Genomic DNA, 20009 nt, shown 5'->3' on the forward strand with positions numbered 1-20009 from the left:
CCACCATGTCAGCAAGGAGGCCCCCACACACCACTGAGGAGAGACCACATGTCACCAAGGAGGCCCACATACCACTGAGGAGAGCCACATGTCACCAAGGAGGCCCCACACACCACTGAGGAGAGCCACATGTCACCAAGGAGGCCCCCACACACCACTGAGGAGAGACCACATGTCACCAAGGAGGCCCACACACCACTGAGGAGAGCCACATGTCACCAAGGAGGCCCCACACACCACTGAGGAGGAGCCACATGTCACCAAGGAGGCCCACACACACCACTGAGGAGAGGCCACATGTCACCAAGGAGGCCCACACACCACTGAGGAGAGCCACATGTCACCAAGGAGGCCCACACACCACTGAGGAGGGCCACATGTCACCAAGGAGGCCCACACACCACTGAGGAGGGCCACATGTCACCAAGGAGGCCCACACACCACTGAGGAGGGCCACATGTCACCAAGGAGGCCCACACACCACTGAGGAGGGCCACATGTCACCAAGGAGGCCCACACACACCACTGAGGAGGGCCACATGTCACCAAGGAGGCCCACACACCACTGAGGAGGGCCACATGTCACCAAGGAGGCCCACACACCACTGAGGAGGACCACATGTCACCAAGGAGGCCCACACACCACTGAGGAGGGCCACATGTCACCAAGGAGGCCCACACACACCATTGAGGAGGGCCACATGTCACCAAGGAGGCCCACACACCACTGAGGAGGGCCACATGTCACCAAGGAGGCCCACACACCACTGAGGAGGACCACATGTCACCAAGGAGGCCCACACACCACTGAGGAGGGCCACATGTCACCAAAAGGAGGCCCCCACACACCACTGAGGAGGGCCACATGTCACCAAGGAGGCCCCCACACACCACTGAGGAGGACCACATGTCACCAAGGAGGCCCCACACACCACTGAGGAGGACCACATGTCACCAAGGAGGCCCACACACCACTGAGGAGAGCCACATGTCACCAAGGAGGCCCCACACACCACTGAGGAGAGACCACATGTCACCAAGGAGGCCCACACACCACTGAGGAGAGCCACATGTCACCAAGGAGGCCCCCACACACCACTGAGGAGAGCCACATGTCACCAAGGAGGCCCACACACCACTGAGGAGGGCCACATGTCACCAAGGAGGCCCACACACCACTGAGGAGGGCCACATGTCACCAAGGAGGCCCACACACCACTGAGGAGAGCCACATGTCACCAAGGAGGCCCACACACACAACTGAGGAGGACCACATGTCACCAAGGAGGCCCACACACCACTGAGGAGGGCCACATGTCACCAAGGAGGCCCACACACCACTGAGGAGAGCCACATGTCACCAAGGAGGCCCACACACCACTGAGGAGGTCCACATGTCACCAAGGAGGCCCACACACCACTGAGGAGGGCCACATGTCACCAAGGAGGCCCACACACCACTGAGGAGGGCCACATGTCACCAAGGAGGCCCACACACCACTGAGGAGAGCCACATGTCACCAAGGAGGCCCACACACCACTGAGGAGGTCCACATGTCACCAAGGAGGCCCACACACACAACTGAGGAGGGCCACATGTCACCAAGGAGGCCCACACACCACTGAGGAGGGCCACATGTCACCAAGGAGGCCCACACACCACTGAGGAGAGCCACATGTCACCAAGGAGGCCCACACACACAACTGAGGAGGGCCACATGTCACCAAGGAGGCCCACACACCACTGAGGAGAGCCACATGTCACCAAGGAGGCCCCCACACACCACTGAGGAGAGCCACATGTCACCAAGGAGGCCCCCACACACCACTGAGGAGGACCACATGTCACCAAGGAGGCCCACACACCACTGAGGAGGACCACATGTCACCAAGGAGGCCCACACACCACTGAGGAGGGCCACATGTCACCAAGGAGGCCCACACACCACTGAGGAGGGCCATATGTCACCAAGGAGGCCCACACACCACTGAGGAGGGCCACATGTCACCAAGGAGGCCCACACACACAACTGAGGAGGGCCACATGTCACCAAGGAGGCCCACACACCACTGAGGAGGGCCACATGTCACCAAGGAGGCCCACACACCACTGAGGAGGACCACATGTCACCAAGGAGGCCCACACACCACTGAGGAGGGCCACATGTCACCAAGGAGGCCCACACACCACTGAGGAGGGCCACATGTCACCAAGGAGGCCCCCACACACCACTGAGGAGGGCCACATGTCACCAAGGAGGCCCCCACACACCACTGAGGAGGACCACATGTCACCAAGGAGGCCCACACACCACTGAGGAGGGCCACATGTCACCAAGGAGGCCCACACACCACTGAGGAGGGCCACATGTCACCAAGGAGGCCCCCACACACCACTGAGGAGAGCCACATGTCACCAAGGAGGCCCACACACACCACTGAGGAGAGCCACATGTCACCAAGGAGGCCCACACACCACTGAGGAGGGCCACATGTCACCAAGGAGGCCCACACACCACTGGAGAGACCACATGTCACCAAGGAGGCCCCACACACCACTGAGGAGGGCCACATGTCACCAAGGAGGCCCACACACCACTGGAGAGACCACATGTCACCAAGGACGCCCACACACCACTGAGGAGGGCCACATGTCACCAAGGAGGCCCACACACCACTGGAGAGACCACATGTCACCAAGGAGGCCCCACACACCACTGAGGAGGGCCACATGTCACCAAGGAGGCCCACACACCACTGAGGAGGGCCACATGTCACCAAGGAGGCCCACACACCACTGGAGAGACCACATGTCACCAAGGAGGCCCACACACCACTGAGGAGGGCCACATGTCACCAAGGAGGCCCACACACCACTGGAGAGACCACATGTCACCAAGGAAGCGCCACACACCACTGAGGAGGGCCACATGTCACCAAGGAGGCCCACACACCACTGAGGAGGGCCACATGTCACCAAGGAGGCCCACACACCACTGGAGAGACCACATGTCACCAAGGAGGCCCACACACCACTGAGGAGGGCCACATGTCACCAAGGAGGCCCACACACCACTGAGGAGGGCCACATGTCACCAAGGAGGCCCACACACCACTGAGGAGGACCACATGTCACCAAGGAGGCCCACACACCACTGAGGAGGGCCACATGTCACCAAGGAGGCGCACACACCACTGGAGAGACCACATGTCAGCAAGGATGCCCACACACCACTGAGGAGAGCCACATGTCACCAAGGAGGCCCACACACACCACTGAGGAGAGCCACATGTCACCAAGGAGGCCCACACACCACTGAGGAGGGCCACATGTCACCAAGGAGGCCCACACACCACTGGAGAGACCACATGTCACCAAGGAGGCCCCACACACCACTGAGGAGGGCCACATGTCACCAAGGAGGCCCCCACACCACTGAGGAGAGCCACATGTCACCAAGGAGGCCCCCACACCACTGAGGAGGGCCACATGTCACCAAGGAGGCCCCACACACCACTGAGGAGGGCCACATGTCACCAAGGAGGCCCACACACCACTGAGGAGGTCCACATGTCACCAAGGAGGCCCACACACCACTGAGGAGGGCCACATGTCACCAAGGAGGCCCACACACCACTGAGGAGGGCCACGTGTCACCAAGGAGGCCCACACACACCACTGAGGAGAGCCACATGTCACCAAGGAGGCCCACACACCACTGAGGAGGGCCACGTGTCACCAAGGAGGCCCACACACCACTGAGGAGGGCCACGTGTCACCAAGGAGGCCCACACACCACTGAGGAGGGCCACGTGTCACCAAGGAGGCCCACACACACCACTGAGGAGAGCCACATGTCAGCAAGGAGGCCCCCACACACCACTGAGGAGAGACCACATGTCACCAAGGAGGCCCACATACCACTGAGGAGAGCCACATGTCACCAAGGAGGCCCACACACACCACTGAGGAGAGCCACATGTCACCAAGGAGGCCCCCACACACCACTGAGGAGAGACCACATGTCACCAAGGAGGCCCACACACCACTGAGGAGAGCCACATGTCACCAAGGAGGCCCCCACACACCACTGAGGAGGACCACATGTCACCAAGGAGGCCCACACACACAACTGAGGAGGGCCACATGTCACCAAGGAGGCCCACACACCACTGAGGAGAGCCACATGTCACCAAGGAGGCCCACACACCACTGAGGAGGGCCACATGTCACCAAGGAGGCCCACACACCACTGAGGAGGGCCACATGTCACCAAGGAGGCCCACACACCACTGAGGAGGGCCACATGTCACCAAGGAGGCCCACACACCACTGAGGAGGGCCACATGTCACCAAGGAGGCCCACACACACCATTGAGGAGGGCCACATGTCACCAAGGAGGCCCACACACCACTGAGGAGGGCCACATGTCACCAAGGAGGCCCACACACCACTGAGGAGGACCACATGTCACCAAGGAGGCCCACACACCACTGAGGAGGGCCACATGTCACCAAGGAGGCCCACACACACCATTGAGGAGGGCCACATGTCACCAAGGAGGCCCACACACCACTGAGGAGGACCACATGTCACCAAGGAGGCCCACACACCACTGAGGAGGACCACATGTCACCAAGGAGGCCCACACACCACTGAGGAGGGCCACATGTCACCAAAGAGGCCCCCACACACCACTGAGGAGGGCCACATGTCACCAAGGAGGCCCCCACACACCACTGAGGAGGACCACATGTCACCAAGGAGGCCCCCACACACCACTGAGGAGGACCACATGTCACCAAGGAGGCCCACACACCACTGAGGAGAGCCACATGTCACCAAGGAGGCCCCCACACACCACTGAGGAGAGACCACATGTCACCAAGGAGGCCCACACACCACTGAGGAGAGCCACATGTCACCAAGGAGGCCCCCACACACCACTGAGGAGAGCCACATGTCACCAAGGAGGCCCACACACCACTGAGGAGGGCCACATGTCACCAAGGAGGCCCACACACCACTGGAGAGACCACATGTCACCAAGGAGGCCCACACACCACTGAGGAGGGCCACATGTCACCAAGGAGGCCCACACACCACTGGAGAGACCACATGTCACCAAGGAAGCGCCACACACCACTGAGGAGGGCCACATGTCACCAAGGAGGCCCACACACCACTGAGGAGGGCCACATGTCACCAAGGAGGCCCACACACCACTGGAGAGACCACATGTCACCAAGGAGGCCCACACACCACTGAGGAGGGCCACATGTCACCAAGGAGGCCCACACACCACTGAGGAGGGCCACATGTCACCAAGGAGGCCCACACACCACTGAGGAGGACCACATGTCACCAAGGAGGCCCACACACCACTGAGGAGGGCCACATGTCACCAAGGAGGCGCACACACCACTGGAGAGACCACATGTCAGCAAGGATGCCCACACACCACTGAGGAGAGCCACATGTCACCAAGGAGGCCCACACACACCACTGAGGAGAGCCACATGTCACCAAGGAGGCCCACACACCACTGAGGAGGGCCACATGTCACCAAGGAGGCCCACACACCACTGGAGAGACCACATGTCACCAAGGAGGCCCCACACACCACTGAGGAGGGCCACATGTCACCAAGGAGGCCCCCACACCACTGAGGAGAGCCACATGTCACCAAGGAGGCCCCCACACCACTGAGGAGGGCCACATGTCACCAAGGAGGCCCCACACACCACTGAGGAGGGCCACATGTCACCAAGGAGGCCCACACACCACTGAGGAGGTCCACATGTCACCAAGGAGGCCCACACACCACTGAGGAGGGCCACATGTCACCAAGGAGGCCCACACACCACTGAGGAGGGCCACGTGTCACCAAGGAGGCCCACACACACCACTGAGGAGAGCCACATGTCACCAAGGAGGCCCACACACCACTGAGGAGGGCCACGTGTCACCAAGGAGGCCCACACACCACTGAGGAGGGCCACGTGTCACCAAGGAGGCCCACACACCACTGAGGAGGGCCACGTGTCACCAAGGAGGCCCACACACACCACTGAGGAGAGCCACATGTCAGCAAGGAGGCCCCCACACACCACTGAGGAGAGACCACATGTCACCAAGGAGGCCCACATACCACTGAGGAGAGCCACATGTCACCAAGGAGGCCCACACACACCACTGAGGAGAGCCACATGTCACCAAGGAGGCCCCCACACACCACTGAGGAGAGACCACATGTCACCAAGGAGGCCCACACACCACTGAGGAGAGCCACATGTCACCAAGGAGGCCCCCACACACCACTGAGGAGGACCACATGTCACCAAGGAGGCCCACACACACAACTGAGGAGGGCCACATGTCACCAAGGAGGCCCACACACCACTGAGGAGAGCCACATGTCACCAAGGAGGCCCACACACCACTGAGGAGGGCCACATGTCACCAAGGAGGCCCACACACCACTGAGGAGGGCCACATGTCACCAAGGAGGCCCACACACCACTGAGGAGGGCCACATGTCACCAAGGAGGCCCACACACCACTGAGGAGGGCCACATGTCACCAAGGAGGCCCACACACACCATTGAGGAGGGCAACATGTCACCAAGGAGGCCCACACACCACTGAGGAGGGCCACATGTCACCAAGGAGGCCCACACACCACTGAGGAGGACCACATGTCACCAAGGAGGCCCACACACCACTGAGGAGGGCCACATGTCACCAAGGAGGCCCACACACACCATTGAGGAGGGCCACATGTCACCAAGGAGGCCCACACACCACTGAGGAGGACCACATGTCACCAAGGAGGCCCACACACCACTGAGGAGGACCACATGTCACCAAGGAGGCCCACACACCACTGAGGAGGGCCACATGTCACCAAAGAGGCCCCCACACACCACTGAGGAGGGCCACATGTCACCAAGGAGGCCCCCACACACCACTGAGGAGGACCACATGTCACCAAGGAGGCCCCCACACACCACTGAGGAGGACCACATGTCACCAAGGAGGCCCACACACCACTGAGGAGAGCCACATGTCACCAAGGAGGCCCCCACACACCACTGAGGAGAGACCACATGTCACCAAGGAGGCCCACACACCACTGAGGAGAGCCACATGTCACCAAGGAGGCCCCCACACACCACTGAGGAGAGCCACATGTCACCAAGGAGGCCCACACACCACTGAGGAGGGCCACATGTCACCAAGGAGGCCCACACACCACTGAGGAGGGCCACATGTCACCAAGGAGGCCCACACACCACTGAGGAGAGCCACATGTCACCAAGGAGGCCCACACACACAACTGAGGAGGACCACATGTCACCAAGGAGGCCCACACACCACTGAGGAGGGCCACATGTCACCAAGGAGGCCCACACACCACTGAGGAGAGCCACATGTCACCAAGGAGGCCCACACACCACTGAGGAGGTCCACATGTCACCAAGGAGGCCCACACACCACTGAGGAGGGCCACATGTCACCAAGGAGGCCCACACACCACTGAGGAGGGCCACATGTCACCAAGGAGGCCCACACACCACTGAGGAGAGCCACATGTCACCAAGGAGGCCCACACACCACTGAGGAGGTCCACATGTCACCAAGGAGGCCCACACACACAACTGAGGAGGGCCACATGTCACCAAGGAGGCCCACACACCACTGAGGAGGGCCACATGTCACCAAGGAGGCCCACACACCACTGAGGAGAGCCACATGTCACCAAGGAGGCCCACACACACAACTGAGGAGGGCCACATGTCACCAAGGAGGCCCACACACCACTGAGGAGAGCCACATGTCACCAAGGAGGCCCCCACACACCACTGAGGAGAGCCACATGTCACCAAGGAGGCCCCCACACACCACTGAGGAGGACCACATGTCACCAAGGAGGCCCACACACCACTGAGGAGGACCACATGTCACCAAGGAGGCCCACACACCACTGAGGAGGGCCACATGTCACCAAGGAGGCCCACACACCACTGAGGAGGGCCATATGTCACCAAGGAGGCCCACACACCACTGAGGAGGGCCACATGTCACCAAGGAGGCCCACACACACAACTGAGGAGGGCCACATGTCACCAAGGAGGCCCACACACCACTGAGGAGGGCCACATGTCACCAAGGAGGCCCACACACCACTGAGGAGGACCACATGTCACCAAGGAGGCCCACACACCACTGAGGAGGGCCACATGTCACCAAGGAGGCCCACACACCACTGAGGAGGGCCACATGTCACCAAGGAGGCCCCCACACACCACTGAGGAGGGCCACATGTCACCAAGGAGGCCCCCACACACCACTGAGGAGGACCACATGTCACCAAGGAGGCCCACACACCACTGAGGAGGGCCACATGTCACCAAGGAGGCCCACACACCACTGAGGAGGGCCACATGTCACCAAGGAGGCCCACACACCACTGAGGAGGGCCACATGTCACCAAGGAGGCCCACACACCACTGAGGAGAGCCACATGTCACCAAGGAGGCCCACACACACAACTGAGGAGGGCCACATGTCACCAAGGAGGCCCACACACCACTGAGGAGGGCCACATGTCACCAAGGAGGCCCACACACACCATTGAGGAGGGCCACATGTCACCAAGGAGGCCCACACACCACTGAGGAGGACCACATGTCACCAAGGAGGCCCACACACCACTGAGGAGGGCCACATGTCACCAAGGAGGCCCACACACCACTGAGGAGGGCCACATGTCACCAAGGAGGCCCCCACACACCACTGAGGAGGGCCACATGTCACCAAGGAGGCCCCCACACACCACTGAGGAGGGCCACATGTCACCAAGGAGGCCCCCTCACACCACTGAGGAGGGCCACATGTCACCAAGGAGGCCCCCACACACCACTGAGGAGGGCCACATGTCACCAAGGAGGCCCACACACCACTGAGGAGAGCCACATGTCACCAAGGAGGCCCACACACCACTGAGGAGCCCCAATGTCACCAGGAGGCCCCCACCAGCCAGGCGCCTGGTTTCATCCAGTGTCCACACCACCTGCTGGAGGCGCCTCAGGCCCGGCTCAGGCCTCACTCCTAGAGCCATCACAGGCCCAGGCTGCTCTCAGCTCTGGCCCCAGGCCACGGGCCACGGGCAGGCCCCACAGCCCCTCCTCAGGTGACCCCTTCTCAGGTGACCCCCTCAGGTGCGGGTGACCAGCAGAACAGCCAGGAGCTCGGGAACACCAACGTCCACTGTGGGCAGCACAGGATCTGCAGAGGCCACCCAGCAGCAGCCAGGGTGCGCCAGAAGGCCCAGCCCAGGAGCCTCCGCCCTCCCAGCACCTGGAGCTGCCCTGAGTCTAACCCCATCCCCTGGGAACCCTGACCGGCTGCGGGCCTTCCTGACCCCCACCTCGCCCGCCCTCCCCAGGGCTGCACGTCCTCTAACCCTGCCTGGTCCCAGGAGCCAGTCCACCCTGGAGCCATGGGGGCTGCAGCCCAGTCCACCCCTGAGCATGCCACGCACTCTTGTCACTCTGAAGACTCCGGGGTCTTAAAGAGCTACCACACAGAAATGGGGACACGACCAGGGCCGTACCTCAACGTACACAGGCAGACCAGCCAGGGACCACACCTGGGCACAGCAAGTGCACATCAGCAGCACACCCCAAGGACTGGCCTCCCACCACGTGTAGCCAGGTCCCGGGACGCGGCCACTAGAGGTGCCAGCCGTCCTCGCACACTCCTACCCCAGCCAGGTCCCGGGACACGGCCACTGGAAGTGCCAGCCGTCCCCACACACTCCTACCCCAGCCAGGTCCCGGGGACAAGGCCACTAGAGGTGCCAGCCGTCCCCACACACTCCTACCCCAGCCAGGTCCTGGGGACACGGCCACTAGAGGTGCCAGCCGTCCCCACACACTCCTACCCCAGCCTGGTCCTGGGGACAAGGCCACTAGAGGTGCCAGCCGTCCCCGCACACTCCTACCCCAGCCAGGTCCTGGGGACACGGCCACTAGAGGTGCCAGCCGTCCCCACACACTCCTACCCCAGCCAGGTCCTGGGGACACAGCCACTAGAGGTGCCAGCTGTCCCCGCACACTCCTACCCCAGCCAGGTCCTGGGGACACAGCCACTAGAGGTGCCAGCCGTCCCCGCACACTCCTACCCCAGCCAGGTCCTGGGGACACAGCCACTGGAAGTGCCAGCAGCTCCCGCACACTCCTACCCCAGCCAGGTCCTGGGGACACGGTCACTAGAGGTGCCAGCCGTCCCCACACACTCCTACCCCAGCCAGGTCCTGGGGACACGGCCACTGGAAGTGCCAGCAGCTCCCGCACACTCCTACCCCAGCCAGGTCCTGGGGACACGGCCACTAGAGGTGCCAGCCGTCCCCACACACTCCTACCCCAGCCAGGTCCTGGGGACATGGCCACTGGAAGTGCCAGCAGCTCCCGCACACTCCTACCCCAGCCAGGTCCTGGGGACACAGCCACTAGAGGTGCCAGCCGTCCCCACACACTCCTACCCCAGCCAGGTCCTGGGGACACAGCCACTGGAAGTGCCAGCCGTCCCCGCACACTCCTACCCCAGCCAGGTCCTGGGGACAAGGCCACTAGAGGTGCCAGCCGTCCCCGCACACTCCTACCCCAGCCAGGTCCTGGGGACACAGCCACTGGAAGTGCCAGCAGCTCCCGCACACTCCTACCCCAGCCAGGTCCTGGGGACACGGTCACTAGAGGTGCCAGCCGTCCCCACACACTCCTACCCCAGCCAGGTCCTGGGGACACGGCCACTGGAAGTGCCAGCAGCTCCCGCACACTCCTACCCCAGCCAGGTCCTGGGGACACGGCCACTAGAGGTGCCAGCCGTCCCCACACACTCCTACCCCAGCCAGGTCCTGGGGACACGGCCACTGGAAGTGCCAGCCGTCCCCGCACACTCCTACCCCAGCCAGGTCCTGGGGACACGGCCACTGGAGGTGCCAGCCGTCCCCACACACCTCTGTCTCTGGTCTGGCTGTAGGAGAATCCCCAAGTGGCTGAACTATGCTCAGCAGGTGGTGGCAGCAGGGCCAGTGGTGGTGGCGTGTAAAGAGGCCGGGTCCTCAGGGACAGACCCTCAGGGGCCCGTGGAGTGAGCAGAACATCCCAAGCTCAGCTGACCTTCACCAGGGACCCCCATGCCCAGCAGCCCACAGGCCGGCAGGAGCTCCCCACTCCTTGAGCACATTTCAGGTTCCCATTTCAGGTCACCAAACAAGAAACGGGGAGGACCCATGCTCAGCGCCACCTGCACCCCAGGCGGCCTACCACCACGGCTCTGCGTGACGCCATTCGTGAAGTTACACGGCTGCGGTCACACAAGGCAGCGTCTTCTGGGACCTGCTTTTCCTTTGGTGCTGGGGGTTGAGCCGGGCACTCACCGCGGAGCACATGCCAGCCCTGTTTATTTTGTACCTTGAGTCAGGGTGCCACTGAATTCCTTAGGGCCTCCCTAAGTGGCTGAGCTGGCTTGGGACTTGTGACCTCCCGCCTCAGCCTCCTGAGCCACAAGGATCCCAGGCATGGGCCACCGTGCCCAGGGAAGTCACATGTCATCAAAGAACATCTAGAGGTGGCAGCAGGAGAAATGCCCAGAGAAGCTCCCAGGTCCACACCCAGGCGGACCTCCTGGGCCCTGCATTGGACACCTTGGGGCCCCTGCATTCACACTGTGGGTCCACCCAGCGCTGGGACTGCAGTGACCAGAGTCCCACCTCAAGGTCCACAGCAGTCAGGATCACGCCACATCAGGCTCCTGGGGACCAGCAGAGCGAGAGGGACAACCTCCACGCCCAGGTGACACCCGGACCCCAGGGCCACAGACCCTGGGTGGGCACAGGGCGGGGACCGCTTCCCAGCAGGCAGCCACTTACACCTCTACCAACCCCAGGGGCGGAGGGAACCCACCCGCCAGGGCAGTGTGGAAGCCACTGTCCTCAGGAAAGAGGAGAAGCAGGCTTCTGCCTCAGCCACCCCCACCAGGGCGAGGGACAGAGGCGTGGCCAGGCCTGAGCCTGCATTCCCAGTGCTCCCCGTTAATGTACTAATTGTTCAGAAGGTTGTTTTCTTAGTGAAATGCTACAGGATTTTCTTTAGCCATCCGGAGTTCCTGCCTTCCTCCCAGTGCCAGTGAAAACAAAGGTGGAAGAATTTACAGTGTTGCTGAGAACCGGAGGAAACTTCGGCTGAGAACTGAAAGAAACTTCGGCTGAGAAATGGACGAGACTTCGGAGCTGTTGCTGTTTCTGCTGCTACAACTTAAGCTAGCTGCCTGCAGAACTTGCCTGGACTGTGATTTACCTGGACTGTGAGTTAATCTATTGAGACACTGCTGTATCTGGACTGAGACAACAAACTATAATCTACAACAAATTGTAACTCGATATCTTTACAAATGGTGTCATTGCTGGTATGATTTTTCCAAGGGCTTCTTGCATGGAGCCATCAATTAGCTTGGTATTGTAACATTTTGTATCCTCCCTTTCTGTTTCTAGCAGGTTATTTATGGTGTTTCTGTAAAAAACACTATGGTCCTTATTTAAATTAAACAAAAGGGGGAAATGTTAAGGTCTGTAAACAAGTCTGGATGGCGCCTGGCAAAATGCCAGAGGGAGTGGTTTGTAAAGTAACAAAAGCGAGCCATTAAGTGTGGAGATTCCTTATTGGTTGACTGCTGTATCTATTTTATGCTAATTAGATAAGCTGTGTAAAATGTATAAATACCACTCTTATTCTACAATAAACGGCTCCCACTCCTGCTGTATCAACGTACGCAAGTTATTCGTCACCCCCTGGTTATTTTGCCCAGCCAGCCGGGCTGTGGCACCCCGTCCTTCTCCAGCGCCTCCTGTGGCCTCGAGGAGCGCTGGGCCCTCCTGCCGGCAAGTGCACGTCACACACACCGTGTCACTCCCCACACACGCCGTGCCACGCCCCACACACATGGCCCCAGAGCAGGCAGTGGTGGCCCTCGCCCAGCGAGGCAGGGTGGGCTGCCTGTGTCCCCTCGCCTGAGCTGGGACCCTAGAGCTGGGACCCTTTCAGGGAGCTGTGGCTACAGGGAGGCAGTCTCAGAGCACTAAAGGAGCTGAAAGAGGGGCGTGGCCAAAGTCGAGCCCACTCTCGGCACAGTGACATGGGGCCGAGGTGTCCTTCCAGCCGGGTACTCCAGCCAACCAGCAGGCACCAGGCGAAGGCAGGACAAGACCTTGGGAGGCCTTCATGGGACATTAGGTGACACAGAAACGGCAGGCGGGGCCTTTCTGGTCAAACGCTAGACCCAGCAGTCACAGCTGGGCGTGTCTCTGCTCCCCAAAGTTGGTGACCCCCGTAGATGGCCAGCTACTCCCCTGACCCCACTTGTGTGGTCCCTCAGTCCTAAAGGCCACCGAACTCCCAAGTCGGCAGCACAGGCTCATGCTCATCTCTGGAGGGCACCACAGGGGGGCCACGCAGGGGGGCCACGCAGGGGGGCCACACAGGGGCCCCTCAGCCCTGGCCGACAGGGGGTGATGAGCCCCGGGGCACGGTGCCCAAGGCCAAGCAGGCCTTCGCCCAGCTCAGCCTGGGGAGCCTCCTTGCGGCTAGCGCCTCCGGCTCTCCTGTCTCCACGCTCTCAGGAGCAGGCACAGCCTGGGTGACGGCCCCAGAACTCAGGGCTGCAGAAGCCTCCTCGTGGCCACCTCAGAGAAGGGTGGCAGTAAAACCTCAGCGGCCAGCCTGCCTATCGCCAGGCGGCCGGGGCCCCAGACCAATTGTGGACCTGGAGCAGACGTCGGCTCCTGGCCCAGGTGTCCCAGGCTTCCACTTACCTCGGCGTGCTCCGACTGGCTGACCCCAGGACGGCCTGCCCGGGCCAGGGGAAGCTAGGCCGGCAATGCCCGCAGCGTCTCCGCAGTTGCACCTTGGGCTGTGCCAGCCGGAAGGCCTCCACTCTGGAAGAGAAAGGCCCAGTCACTGACAGCCCTCCCCAGGGATCGGCCTCCCCAGAGTCGAGCTCAGGGGGCCCGCTCCATGAAAGCCCCTTCCCCAACACGGGCTGCATTGTCCTTTAAGGGGCACACAGTGGCCTGCATCCCTCCTGCCCTCAGCAGGACATGCACACACATGACCGCCACACGGAGACCTTTGCAGCCAACGGTCCCCAGCATAAAGCCACTCAGAGCCCAGGAAGGAAGGAGACTGGGGCCCTCTTGGACACACTGATCCTCTTCAGCTCACGTGGCCCACACGTGCACACCCGTGTACTGAGTGCAGACACAGAAACACACGTGTGCCCCACCCTGCTGGGCCCTGGACAGCCCTCTCCAGCTGGTCTGCTCTGCGGGACAGTGGTTTCCACTGCCCTGCTTCTCAGCAGAGGCTCCTCCCCTGCAGAGCTCCTGGGCAGCCACCTGAGGGGAAGTTCACAGAGATGACGGGTCCCTGCGTGGGACCTGGAGGAGGAGGCCGGGCAGAGGCCAGGAGCACTGGAACACGGTCTGCCCTTAACTACACAGGCTGGGTCAGGTCCTCCGAGGGGTGAGGCTAGAGACACTTCCCAGCACCCTTCTGTGCCTTAGGTCCACCAGGGACCCAGGCAGGTCCTCTGCCTGTGAGGGCAGATGTGGGCACGCCGACAGCAGGCTCCCTCCCGCTCTGCGCTCGCACCACCACGTCGATGGCCGTATCACAGATGCCTCGCTGGCCCGGGGCCACAGCCTACGTCATTCTGTCCAGCACAGGGGCACCTGTCAAGAGTCCAGGGCTGCTGTCCTCGGGACCCCTTCCCATCTCACCCCCCTCGAGTACCCAGGAAGGCACGAGTGGACATTGCAACAGGACGAAAACAACAGCGCCCTGGTGGCCCGCGGATGCTCAGGGCCAGCCCAGAGGGAGGAGGGGGAGGAACGAACCCACCCCTGGTAGGGCAGAGCCACACGGCCGAGCTGGCCAGGTCTGGACCAGAGGCCTGGGCTGGAGAGAAAGTGAGCGCCCGCGGGCTGGGTGCCAGCAGCCATGCGGCAGGCAGCGCCCAGAGAAGCCGTGCTCCTGCTCCCACCTCCGGGTGCCCGCTTCCGGAAGCCACCAGGCCCAGAGGTCAAGCCAGCTGGGCAAGGCCACAGACCCCGCCAGCAGTGGTGGCCAAGGCACTGAAGAAGTCTCAGGGGCCACGAGGAGAACCAAGGAGCCCTGTCTCAGGAGGAACTGAGTCCCCAGACACAAGGTGACCCTGCTGAAGTCCCAGTCACCACCAGGAGCCAGTCCCTGACCTGCCACCTCGAGCGTCACAGAGTGACGGTGTCTGATGTCAGTTCTGGGATGGGTCAGTGGGCAGTCAGTGCTGGCCGAGACACAACGGTCACTTCAAACCCTGACAACACAGAATAGGGCACGCTTCAGACGTAAGGACCCTGGGTGCACATGAGAGGTGACCAGACGGTAGGGCAGTGAGCCAGTGGGCAGGAGACAGCAAGACCACCCGCCCAGACCGGCGGGCCTGGAGGCAGGTGGGTGGGCCTCGGGGTCTGCACCTTGTCCCTAGTGGGTGGAGCTCTCTGCCCCCTGGCACCACCTCCTGGGCTGCTGTCCCCAACTCCTTCTGCCATGACGTTCTGCCTCACCGTGGGCCAGAGCCACGGAGTCGGCCGACCAGGGACTAGACCCCCGAAACCGTGAGCGGAGATGCACTGTCCCCTCATAGGTGGCTGGTGTCGGTCTCTTGGTGACAGTGGCAAAAGCTGACAAAGCACACATGGAGAACTTCATTCCCAAACCCGTGGCTTCGGTAAGAGGAGCAGGTTCCACACACAGGCTCACCTCGGCTTGGTCCGGGAGACACAGGAGCTGATGGCCACACGTGGAAGGACGGAGTCAGAAACGAGAGCTCCAGCCTGGACGGCTTCACCGAGACCTGGGCCTGACCCCCAGGACGCGCTGAAGCAGGTGGGAAGGCGTGGGCCGGGCGGCAGCAGAGCGCTCCAGCCAGGGTGCAGGTACACGCAGGGAGAGCCGGAGCGCAGACCAGGCAGGGTGCACACACCCATCCACCAGGGCAGCCGCGGGGCCACGCGGGACAGCGCCACCACACCCTCAGGATGCGTGCTCACTGGGAAACTGGGAGGGACGGGGACCGTCCTGTGGAACACAGGGAAGACCTTGCCTAGCTGGGATGGACAGCAGCTGTCCGCCAGGGGCACAAATGTCACCGTGGGTGCCCAGTCTTCATGTTAGCCTGCTGATGTCCCCGTGGACGTGCAGCAAGACCATTCTCTTCTACACGTGGCCCGTGTGGACTTTGGCCCTCACAACAGGAAAACAAGAAACAGCAGGCACCAGGAAGAGAGGCCACGCCTGCCGCGGCTGGTCCTCCGGGCAGCTCCGCAGGCCAACTCCACCACCACGCACCAGCGGGTCCACCAGCTGACCACCCACAGCAGTCGCAGCGGAAGAGAGAGGCCCAGGTGGGGAGCCAGAAAGGGCAGAGCAGAGGAGGGACTGGAAAGCCTCGGCGTGAGGCAGGAGCCAGGGCAGAGCCCCTGCCTAGCAGTGCCACGGCGCCAAGCCAATTCCAGTCCAGAGTTACTCGGCGGAGGAGACGCGCCTGCAGGTGGGGCAGATGACCTGTTCAGAAGGCCCAACCAGGGACGGCAGAGGCCGCGACGGCAAGGTGGCCACAGAGCACCAAGGAAGCCGGGCTAAAGGACGTGGAGGAGGTGCGGAGGGCAGCAGGCTGGCCGTCGGGTGGGCCACTCCTACAGAAGGGCAGCCAGGAGGAAGAGGCAGTCCAGCAGGAGAGGTTCCGGGTGCCCGTCCCTGGGTGCTCCGAGCTCCAGTTAGGAAACGGCAGGTACCGCACATCTCATGGTCGACCCAGTCCTCTCGCTGTTCCCAAGCAGGTGAGACTCCAGTTAGAGAGCGTGAGCGGGAATCCAGGTCAGAAAACCTGGGGTGCCTTCTAGGGACCTGGAGTGCCACACGAGACCCCCGGGCGGCAGCTGACTGTCTCTGGTTCCCTGCATTGTGTTGGAGCAGAGGGATGGAAACGTGTCTTGGGTGGGTTCTACTGAGTAGATTAAACGAATGGTGCATGCTCAGCAAACGAGCAACACCCTCCCCTGGGACAGAGGACTGCAGGACGGTCCACACAGGTCTCAGTGAGCACGGAGCCTCCTGGAGAGCAGCCCGTTTCCCTGCAGTGCGCCTCAGCAGAATTCCTCTACACACCGTGTCTTTTGAAGCACGTCTTTGTTCATTTATTTTGGTTCTGGGGAGGGAAGCCAGGCCTCGTGCACGCTAGGCGAGCCTAGACCACTGAGCTGCACCCGGCCTGGGCTCGTGCTTCAAAGCCCACTAGCCACATGACTGGACACTGTTCATGACCTGAGAGAAGACACTCCCTGAGCTCCCAGCAACCCAAGTCTCCGCGGAAGGCACCTGGTGCCGCGCTGGGTCACTGCGAGGCAGGGTCTTCACCTGCTGCGTCCCTGACCCGAGGCCTGCTGGGCTGGCTGCACGGCCTCCGACAGAAGCCACAGGGCGGCGGGGCAGCATGCAGTCCCTGAAGGGCTGGGCTCCCTCCACCACAAACCCCAGCCAACAGCAGGTCCCGGGGCGCTGCACATACTGTGGACCTGGCTACTGCACAGGCAGGCCGGGCACAAGGCCAAGTCCACCCTGCACCACCTGCCCAAGCCTGAGGACACGGGGACGGAAGCCCAGGGCTGAGGCCTGCCAAGAAGGGGCACAGCAGGCACCCCACCAGCCCCACCTGGTGTCCACCGAGCCTGGACTCTCAGGGAAGGCAGCCCTGACGGGGGGCCAGCAGGGAGGGCCCTGCACGTTGTCACTACAGCCCTCCCCTAGGCCACGGGTCATGATCACATGGCTGGTACCCAGCAGTGCCCAACGGTACCTCCTTGAACAGTGGCACAGACGGTCAGCAGAGAAAAGCCATGTCCTCTCTGGAGAATCACAGAAGTCCCTGTCCAAGGAAAATGAGCAGCTCAGGCCAGGAGGATTGTCCCACAGGCCGTGAGAATGGGAGGGTGAGTCAGTACCAGCAGGACGTGTGAGAGACAGCGGGGCCAGCTGGCCACCCACCCGCACACAGAAGCAAAAGCTTGCAGAGACAGACGCAGTGGGACCACGTTACTGGCATCTCCGTCTCAGGGGTCACTGCAGCTTTGGCTTCCTCCACACCTGGCCCTCTCAGGGTGCTCCAGGACTCCACCCTGCTGCAGTTTGCAGCCTCCCAGGCCTTCTTCCTTTGAAATCTTGGTGGGCGTCTCCTTGACCCCCAACTGCAGCATCCTGCATTCCTGCAGAACCAGCCCCACATGGCTGACACCAAGTCGGCTGCCATCTCCAGCAGTGGCCAGGCCTCCAGGACCCTGGCTGCAGAGCCTCTGAGGGCCTGGCTGAGCACGCTGAAAAGCCTTCCTAGGTCCCCTTGTGCAAGAATCGTGCCCGCCGGTCTCTTCTAAAGATCATGTCACTTTTACTCCTTTAAGCCTGAGACAGGTGTGGTCTTGCCAGCTCCCGAGATGCCCTCAAGCCATCTTTCTTACTGTCTCTGGGCAAAGCCTTTAGCATTTTAGTGGCCGAATGTCTTTAACAACTGCAGCTTCCTTGGGCCCAGTTTTACTCCTGAGACTAGCAAGCAGAGAGATTCAAGTGCGCATTTTTTTAAATCTTTCTGCTCTGCTTTCTGCTCCTGATCATCACAATTAATTTGGCTAAAAGCTGCCAGCAATATCCATGCCACCACCTGAATGCTATGCTGCCTAGAAATTTCCTCCACCAGATAAAGAAATCCGTTGCTTTTAAACCTGGCCTCACAGAAAGTCTCAATAGACAAGCAAATCAACTTCTCAGCCAGAACATAACACGAAGGGCCTCTAGTCCATTTACCAACAGTGTCCTCCTTTTCTTCTAAACCCTCTTGAGCCCTGTCTTCACTGCCCACGGTCCTGTTAGCACTCTGGTCTTCTGAGCTCCCACCAGAATCAGCCAGTAACTTAAACAACCTAAACCATTTCCAGCTTGCACTGCTAAACATCTCAAATTCCTCCTACCAATTCCAAAAAGCTCCAAAAAAATTCTGGAGCCAAGGATCAGAGCGCTTGCCTGGCATGCATGAGGCACTGGGTTCGATCCCCCGCACCACATAAAAATAAAAAATTATTAAAATAAAGGTATTGTGTCCAGGGCTGGGGATGTGGCTCAAGCAGTAGCATGCTCGCCTGGCATGCGCGCGGTGCTGGGTTCGATCCTCAGCACCACATAAATAAAGATGTTGTGTCCACCGAAAACTAAGAAATAAATATTAAAAAGTTCTCTCTCTCTCTCTCTCTCTCTCTCTCTCTCTCTCTCTCTCTTAAAAAAAAAAAAAGAAAGAAAGATATTGTGTCCATCTACAACTAAAAAAAAAAAATTCTGGTCCACACGGTCGCAACGACACCCTCCTGGTACCAGCGTCTGTCTTGGTCAGCTTTTTTGCTGCTGCACCTGAAAGACCTGAAAAAGACGACTGTAGAGGGGGAGCGGTTTACTTAGGGCTCGCGGTCTCAGAGGTCGCAACAGACAGCAGGCTCCTTTCCTCGGGGCTCCAACTAAGGCAGGATATCATGGCAGAAGGTGAGCAGAGGGAAACAGCTCCCTGGTGACCAGAAGCAGGCAGTCCACCTGCCAGATCCACATATAGGCCAGGCCACGCCCCCAGTGCCCCTCCTGCAGCCACACCCCCTGCCTGCAGTCACCAGTTAACCCCACGAGGAAGGAGGTCACTGTCTAGGCGAGTGTTAGAGCCAGTCACTTCTCCTCCACGCCTTCCCGCCCTGTCTCACACGTGACTTCACCCAGACCACAACCAAGGACGAGGGGCCACAGAGCAGAACAAAGTGCCCCTGCAGGGCTCAGCACCAGGACCAGGGGAGTGGCGCAGGGGATGCCAGCGTGGAAA

General features: G+C 61.2%; 1 protein-coding gene across 7 annotated transcripts in view; it reads right to left on the reverse strand.

Annotated features, from left to right (window-relative positions):
- Adarb1 (adenosine deaminase RNA specific B1) overlaps nucleotides 1–20009 on the reverse strand; it is a 117752-nt gene that overhangs the window by 68129 nt on the left and 29614 nt on the right. For 3 of the 7 annotated variants that reach the window (XM_076867694.1, XM_076867695.1, XM_076867698.1), the window contains exon 1: nucleotides 13879–13958. The gene's annotated coding sequence lies outside the window, so the exon portion shown is untranslated. Of the gene's footprint in view, nucleotides 1–13878; nucleotides 14002–15865; nucleotides 16117–20009 lie in introns of those variants that run through there. The other 4 variants (XM_076867699.1, XM_077110371.1, XM_076867696.1 and 1 more) reach the window with 3 other exon arrangements.

This window comes from Callospermophilus lateralis, chromosome 10, assembly GCF_048772815.1.
Source record: "Callospermophilus lateralis isolate mCalLat2 chromosome 10, mCalLat2.hap1, whole genome shotgun sequence".
Classification (NCBI taxonomy): domain Eukaryota; kingdom Metazoa; phylum Chordata; class Mammalia; order Rodentia; family Sciuridae; genus Callospermophilus; species Callospermophilus lateralis.